We start from the raw sequence: 7,666 nt of genomic DNA on the forward strand, positions 1-7,666 counted from the left end.
AGGACAGGCCACCACCGGACTGTGGTTAGTTTCATGGACCGCAGCTCATACAGCATTATACTGAGACCCCCTAAAGATAGATCTACTTTCAGTGGCCTTGATTATACGATGTACAGAAAACTCGATCGCACTGAAGAAACTTTGGCAGATTTTTTTTACTTGTCTGTAATTATAATCACTTTATTTCCCTTTACCTTCTCTTACTTACTAATGAGCACCATATTCTTTGGAAGCTTGGATTTCAAGTCAGTGACCCCTTGGGTGGGCTTGTTCCATGTGAATTGAGTTCATCTTATGAATAATAATAATAATAATAATAATAATAATAATAATAATAATAATAATAATAATAATAATAATAATAATAATAATAATAACACTCGAAAATCATTCTTATTAAGTAGTTAAACTCGACCACTGAGTCAAAACACCTGAAAAAGGAAGATACTGAAAGCCAGCATTATTCAGCTGACAGATTTGTTCAAATCATAATAGACTACAGAAATACTTGACCCTCATCATAGGCAAAGAACGCTAGCTTTTCCTTTGGAATCTGACGTGACTGGAAGTTATCTGTATTCTTACAGGGCTTTTGGCGGTGGAGAAAATGGCTATGTCTGTTTTCAGAACTGAATCTTAGCTTTCCAGAGGTCTCTTTTGGGATTTGCTTACTGCTACGTAGGAGGACCAGAATCCTTCCACCTACCAGTTAGCCTTCTTTGGCTATTAAAACCTCTTTAGCTATAAGGCAGATTGTGTTGGTCACTTCTCCAGTTATAGAATACTGTAGAATATAGAATTTAGGCCATAGGCCAAGCGCTGGGACCTTATGGGGTCAGTCAGCGCTGAAACAGAAACTGACAGTGAAAGGTTTGAAAGGTGAAACAGTATGAAAACCTCGCAGCTACACTATGAATCAATTGTTAGGGGAGGGTGGAAAGTGAGATGGAAGGAAGAGAATATGAACGGAGGTACAGTAAAAGTGAGTGAGGTCGCAGCTAGGGGCTGAAGAGACGCTGCAAAGAACCTTAAGTAATGCCTACAGTGCACTGCATGAGGTGCGCTGATGGCACGTCTCCAGTTACGATTTGTTTCGTTATATCATTTGTCAGGGCCATCATTGCTCTAAATCAGTAGTGCATCATAGTTTTGCCCTGTAGGGAGGTAGTGCCGTCAGTGCACCTCGTGCGGTGCACTGTAGGCATTACTTAAGGTTCTTTGCAGCGTGCCTTCGGCCCCTAGCTACAACCTCTTTTGTTTCTTTTACTGTACCTCCTCTCATATTCTCTTTCTGCCATCTTACTTTCCATCCTCTCCTAACAATTGTTTCATAGTGCAACTGCTTTGAGGTTTTCCTCCTGGTACACCTTTCAAACCTTATACTGTCAATTTCCACTTCAGCACTGAATGACCTTATAGGGCCCAGTGATTGGCCTTCGGCCTAAATTGTATAGTATTCTATTCTATTCTAGAGATGAATCATGATCCGTTTACAAAAACTTAAAAACAGATTAAATCTGGTTTATTCAGAGCTTGTGCGTCAATGTCAGTTCTTCTCAAATGAGTGTCTTGGCACTTGTACTAGAGGGCCATGATGTACCAAAAACTCCAAGTGCAAGGCCCCTACTACTGTATTCACGCAGGTGGTACATACATCAGTGCGTAGGGTCTTCTGTTAGAAAAATATGAAAAAGTGAAAATTGAAAAATGTTCTGACCTGCCACCTTTGAATTCAGCGATAAACCTGAGACCAAATCGCAAATATAAATATTTACAAGACTTTTAGGACAACTTCATTCTTAAGAATCTTAAGAATCCTATAAATAATGTTCAGCGGGAACATAAATTTTTTAGTCACGCCACATTGGATGGCATGGTTCTATTCTCCCAGTTATTTCATGACCCTCATTACAGTACTGAGTGGCCTTTTTGGCCCTAGTACCTCGCTGTCGAACTTCCTCAGTTCCAGAGTTCCCTTATTCCTCAAACCGTTGGACTGTGGGACAGCTTCCCAGAGGATGTCGTGCAGTTGGAACTTCAGAAGTTCAAGCGAAGATGCAATGCATTACTTTACTACCTTAATACTATTCTCCTTGAATTTTAACACTTTTTATGTATTTATTAATTCATTTTTTCTTTTTTAATAAGTGAGGTCTCTTCTTTCTGTATTTCCCTTTACTTCTCAATGAGCACCATACTCTTTGGAAGCTTGAATTTCAAGTCAGTGGCCCCTTTGGTGGGCTTGTTCCATATGAATAGGTTTCATTTTCTGAATTCAGTAATAATAATAATAATAATAATACTGTCTGTCTTTGGGGCTTAACACTACGCATCCTAAGAAATGATTAAGATTTTTTATGATTGAGAATAGGCCCTTTTGAGATGAAAAGGGATGAGTAAAATTGATCTTCTCAGCTTTCTTTATGTTTTGAATTGGGCTTTGGTTACTGATAGGAAGGATAAAGTTATGTTAATTTTTTGGGCTTTATATTCCCGGAACAAAGTTTGGATAAACAACTGCAAATGTCTGTTTCGCTCAATTTTAAACCTGGATTTTCCGTTTTATCTTTTAGATTATTTTTAGCTTTACTTAGCTTATCTTCTTACTACCGCTTTCTCTCCCTGTGCCAACCGTTGCTTTCGGTCCAGCTTCAAGATAAGAGTTAACACCTTGCCATCCTTTGCGAGATTGTGATAGCTATCGCCATTTCAGTTGCAGTCCTTTTGTGGAATTTGGAGTGGATGAAGTTCAGTTCCATTCTTTTTGGACTCTTTTGGGATGAATGTATGAATTTGGGCCAAATTTGCTGGGAAGATACTTTTGGTATTCCTCAAAAACTGAACCGACTTATGGCCACTATAATATGTAGCTATGGACAGCACTGGTAAGGACAAAAGCTGCTGCATTATCTTGTCCATGTTGCCTGCTAAGTATCATAATGGACTTTTCATTCTCTGTCTCTAGTTACATAGAAGTACGTATTCATGAACCTGATCAAACTTGGCCCCAGACTGAATAGCCTCCCGGTAAGTTGTTGATCGTTCAGCAAATGCTTCTCTGCGTAAACCTACAGTCTAAGCGCAAACATCCTGTTGCATAAGATACAGTGGTTGCTCTAGAACATTCCTTTTCCATTCTGTTGGAAGACTACAAAAGAAGAGCATTATTCTACGGAAGACCGTACAAAGGAGACACCAACTCTAACACTTCCACAAGTGAACTCTCGCGAACAAATAAAGTTACCATGGCATCTCTGTGGAAAGTATTCCTCTGGGTTTTCATGGATGCTACAGAATAAATGGTCTTTTGGGAAGACAGTAAAAACTCACAAAAGGGGATTGGTCCTACATGCAGATGGAAAAACTTGCCCTGTGTAGAAATACTTTAGGTGTCTGCAGAGGTCAATTTTTCGGAGACAAACTTGGCCATGTTTGACATTGTTTACCCACATGCTGCAAATCTGTTCATCGAACATAATGGCAGATGTTTAGAGGTGGGATTCTGATTATTTTCAAACACCTGCAACGCTGCTGTACTGTTCTGTATATGCTTAGAAAGGAAAACTCCTTCCTCTTCAAAGATATTAAATTAAAAAGTTCATCACACCTGATGCAGAAAAAATTCCACAGCTTGGTGATAATCAAAGGAAAATGCCACTGGACAGAATTTTAGAGGGTATAAATAGTTCAACAGATTTATCTTTCACACAAACAGCTCAATATGTGATCTAAATGAAACAAATTTTAATGTTTATATATACTATACTTTTAAAATATAGCAAGTAAAACAACACTTTTACGATTATTATTGTATCAGAGTATTATCACAGTGGTAATGTTGTAGCTAGTAACCTTGTATTGTAAGACAACAGTCGTCATCACTTGTAGAAGAAAGTATAAGTAGTGGGTTATCTTTTCTTACATGTTCACAACCTGATTCAAAAGACAGAATAAACTCTCCGACGAATGTGAGAACAAACAACCGACGAATGAGAAAAAACAATATTGAATAAAAAAAAGTATACCTTAGTTTAACCAGACCACTGAGCTGATTAACAGCTCTCTTAGGGCTGGCCCAAACGATTGGACTTCTTTTACGTGGCTAAGAACCAATTGGTTACCTAGCAACGGGACCCACAGCTTACTGTGGAATCCGAACCACATTATACCGAGAAATGAATTTCCATCACCAGAAATAAATTCCTCTAATTCTTCATTGGCCAGCCGGAGACGCGAACTCGGGCCTAGCAGATTACTACCACTTCTAGCCGCAACGCTTTCCACTCTTTTCTTTTCACCCATTGCCTTTGGTGTCTTCCCACCTAGCTGGTTAACTAGTTCAAGTTTACCTAGCTCCTATTTTCACCACTTGAGAGGTAACATTTGTTAACTGGCACCATTGACAAATAAGGTATGTGGCTGGGCTTTCCGTTAACTCCAAAGGTGTCACGTTATTCAGGAGTCTAGCAGTGTTTTTGAATGACGTTTTGTGGACCATCCTTTTAGTTTTATCTGTACTGGCTAACTATCCAGTCCAGCTTGGAGGTATAAAAGAAAGAGGTAAGGTAAACAGATGAATTCCTAAACTCAGATGGAGATGGTAATATCTACCCTCGAAAGTGAGGGAAGATTATCACTATCACTCTTTGACTAAATGTACACAAGGGAAGAGTATTGTAGCTTGAGGAAGGAAAAATAAAATTCCAAAGGTTGGCTATGGGAAATAAGTCACAGCTGTCTATGCCAGAGATTGCTGATATGGGTAGTGGATTCAGAGGAGCTTGGAATACACTACCTAACACAATACAGTTTGGTTTTATGCTGAAGAATGTAACAACAGGAGCAGTCTTTATAAGGAGGCAACTACAGAAGCACCATGCAAACAGGAAGAAATTTATCTCATATTTGTGGATCTTGAAAAGACAAGTAATTACATGGCCATCATAAAGGCAGAGGTTACCAAAAAGACTCATTAACTTAATTACTAGATCTAGAGTGACAACAGTATCAGAGGAATCTGATATAAGTGTTGGTGTCCATCAAGGCTCAGTGCTGAGCCCTTTGCTGATTATCAATAGTAATGGGAGAAGATACACAGGAGTCATAAAAAGTGACCCCCTGGGAGTTGCTTTATGTGGATAACTTTGTATAACCACAGAATTTATTTGAGGAAAAGGTGGCGAGGTTTAAAAGTTTAAGGTAACTTGGAAAACAAATACAATCAGGAAAGTGGCCATGTGTTTGTCAGAAAGATGTGGGCAGGTCTTACAAGATATAGAACATTTTTTTTATTCATGGGGACACACTACACTACGGAGTTTAGAGAGCAGTGAGAAAGAGAGTAGGTAGTCCCCGGGTTACGCCGGCTCGAACTTACAGTGTTTTTCAAATATATTCAACAAAAAATAGTTCCGGGTTATGGCAGATGTTCCGAAGTTATGGCACACCATAAGCGACGGATGACTGGAATTAGTTTCCGAGCGGTGTAGCTGTAAGCGCTTTAAAGAGATGAGAAAACCGGTTTAGGGAGTGTAGCCACCAGGAGGTCACTACATTGTACAAGAAGGTGAGAAAACCAGTTTATTACCAGGGCACTACTTAACCTTTTTTTTATTACGATGTTGCGGGTACGGCGTTTCCGACTTACGGCATGCTGCTAGAATGGCACCCCCGCCATAACTCGGGGACTGCCTGCAGGTGTAGCACGGATGAAACTGAGAGAGAGGTGTCAACTACAAGTAAATAACAATACCCCAGAAACATGGGCACTGGCAAGGAAAGTAGAGGTTTTGAAAAGGTGTAGCCATAGAAAATTAAAATTCATACCTGATAAGAAGTGTGAAAAACAGCTTGTCAGAAAAGCATTAGAGCTTGAAGTAGCAGAATGACGACCAGTAAGAAGACTGAGGGAATCATGGAGAATGAGGATGGATGAAGACCCATCCCTGATGGGAGTTCATTCAGAAAGAGAATAGAGAAAACTCATTTTATGTCTGATCCCAAAATGGGAAAAAGCTGACTTACAAATGTTGACATGACAATTTTTGCCAGCCCTTGATTTATCCAAGCATGTCATGAGCTACAAGTCCTGTGTAATGATGTATCACGATCTTGTTACTGTTCATCGGTTGGGCTTTGATTCGCCCGAAGTTGTCAAGTCGAAACTCGGTCCTACAGTTATCACGTCCTGAATGTGACTTTTTTTCCAGTTTCAGCTTTTTTTCTTCTTCAGGGGACAATTTCCTTCTTTGTCTAGTATCGGAAGTCGAGACACCTTCGACATACTCAGGAATTTGGTTCTTCTTTGAGCCATTGTAAGTCTTCTAAAAGAATACTATTTCCATTTGGCTCCGTCTGGTTGTATCTAAAACTAATGTAAATGTTTTGCCAGGGAATTTATCTGTTTAAGATTAAGGAACATAAAGTTAATGCTCTCCTCTTAAATGGATGTTATGTATAACTTCGAGCTTGCTACAATTCCTTGAGTTGGTACATCAAGATGCCACTCGACAAAGTTTTACTCACAGTGCATTTTTAAAGTGTTTTGATTGTGGAATGGAATACAGTATAGAGCTTAGGCCAAAGGTCAAGCAGTGGGACCTATGAGGTCATTCAGTGCTGGAAAGGAAATTGAGAGTAGGTAGGTCTGAAAGGTGTAACAGGAGGAAAATCTCGCAGTTACACTATGAAATAATTGTTAGGAGAGGCTGGATAGCAAGATGTGAGCTTCCTAATGATATAATCCTTCATGTTTCTGGCATATAGAGGGCAAAACTATACTGGAGTGCATGCTTGCATGCCTCGTCTTGATGATGAATGCTCAGGGTTTTTATAAGCAGTTCTGCTAAGTTTCTGCTTAGCAGAACTTCTCCTTCACCTTTGGACCACAAGTGCTTCTCCCAAGAAAAAACTTACTGCTCATGACAGGCATGGCTACCTTCAGAAAGATCAACTTCTAATCTTATCATTTTCTTTCCTCTCTTATCCTTTGATATCTCCATTCTGCTTAGTTTTGCTCTCCCTCCTAAATTGCAAATCAGATAATATATGATAACACCACCACAAAACACACAGACAACCAAAAACACAACACAACCAGTAGGAAGGTATCACAGGCTTAGGACAAAAACCGGTTTGGGGAAAGGAGAGCAAAAGCGAACGTCCGCTCTCCAAGGCGGTTGAAGAAAGACTGAATGCGTCACGAGGTTCTAGCTGGGTCTCTGACCCACCTCCACTCATCTGCGTATCAGATGCCACAAATTCCTTGCATATACGATTTTTTATAGCTTTTAAACCGGTTTCCAGAAGATTTGTTCTGCGTATGAACGAACACATTTTTCATATAAACCCGTAACCATACTTCCTTCCCAATTTGCTCGTCTACCTCTAGTGGGCAACTGACACAAGTGGTTGCAACTGGGATCCTTTGCACGGACGACAGATAGTGCTATATGAGAAATGGGTTTGTCTGAAAAATATTTTTTGGGTTATAAAGACATTCCTGAGTTAAGTATGAATGATTTGGCTATTAAAGAAGGTAGAAAGACTCAATTCAAACCATAAACACTTCCTTCAGAGAAAGTGTACTTTCCCGTAAGCGAATGAAAGCCTAATATGCTTACAGGAACCCTGAGCAATACAAATACTGTAAGTTGTCCGAAAGCTG

The sequence above is a fragment of the Macrobrachium rosenbergii genome, chromosome 26, assembly GCF_040412425.1.
Source record: "Macrobrachium rosenbergii isolate ZJJX-2024 chromosome 26, ASM4041242v1, whole genome shotgun sequence".
Taxonomy (NCBI): Eukaryota; Metazoa; Arthropoda; class Malacostraca; order Decapoda; family Palaemonidae; genus Macrobrachium; species Macrobrachium rosenbergii.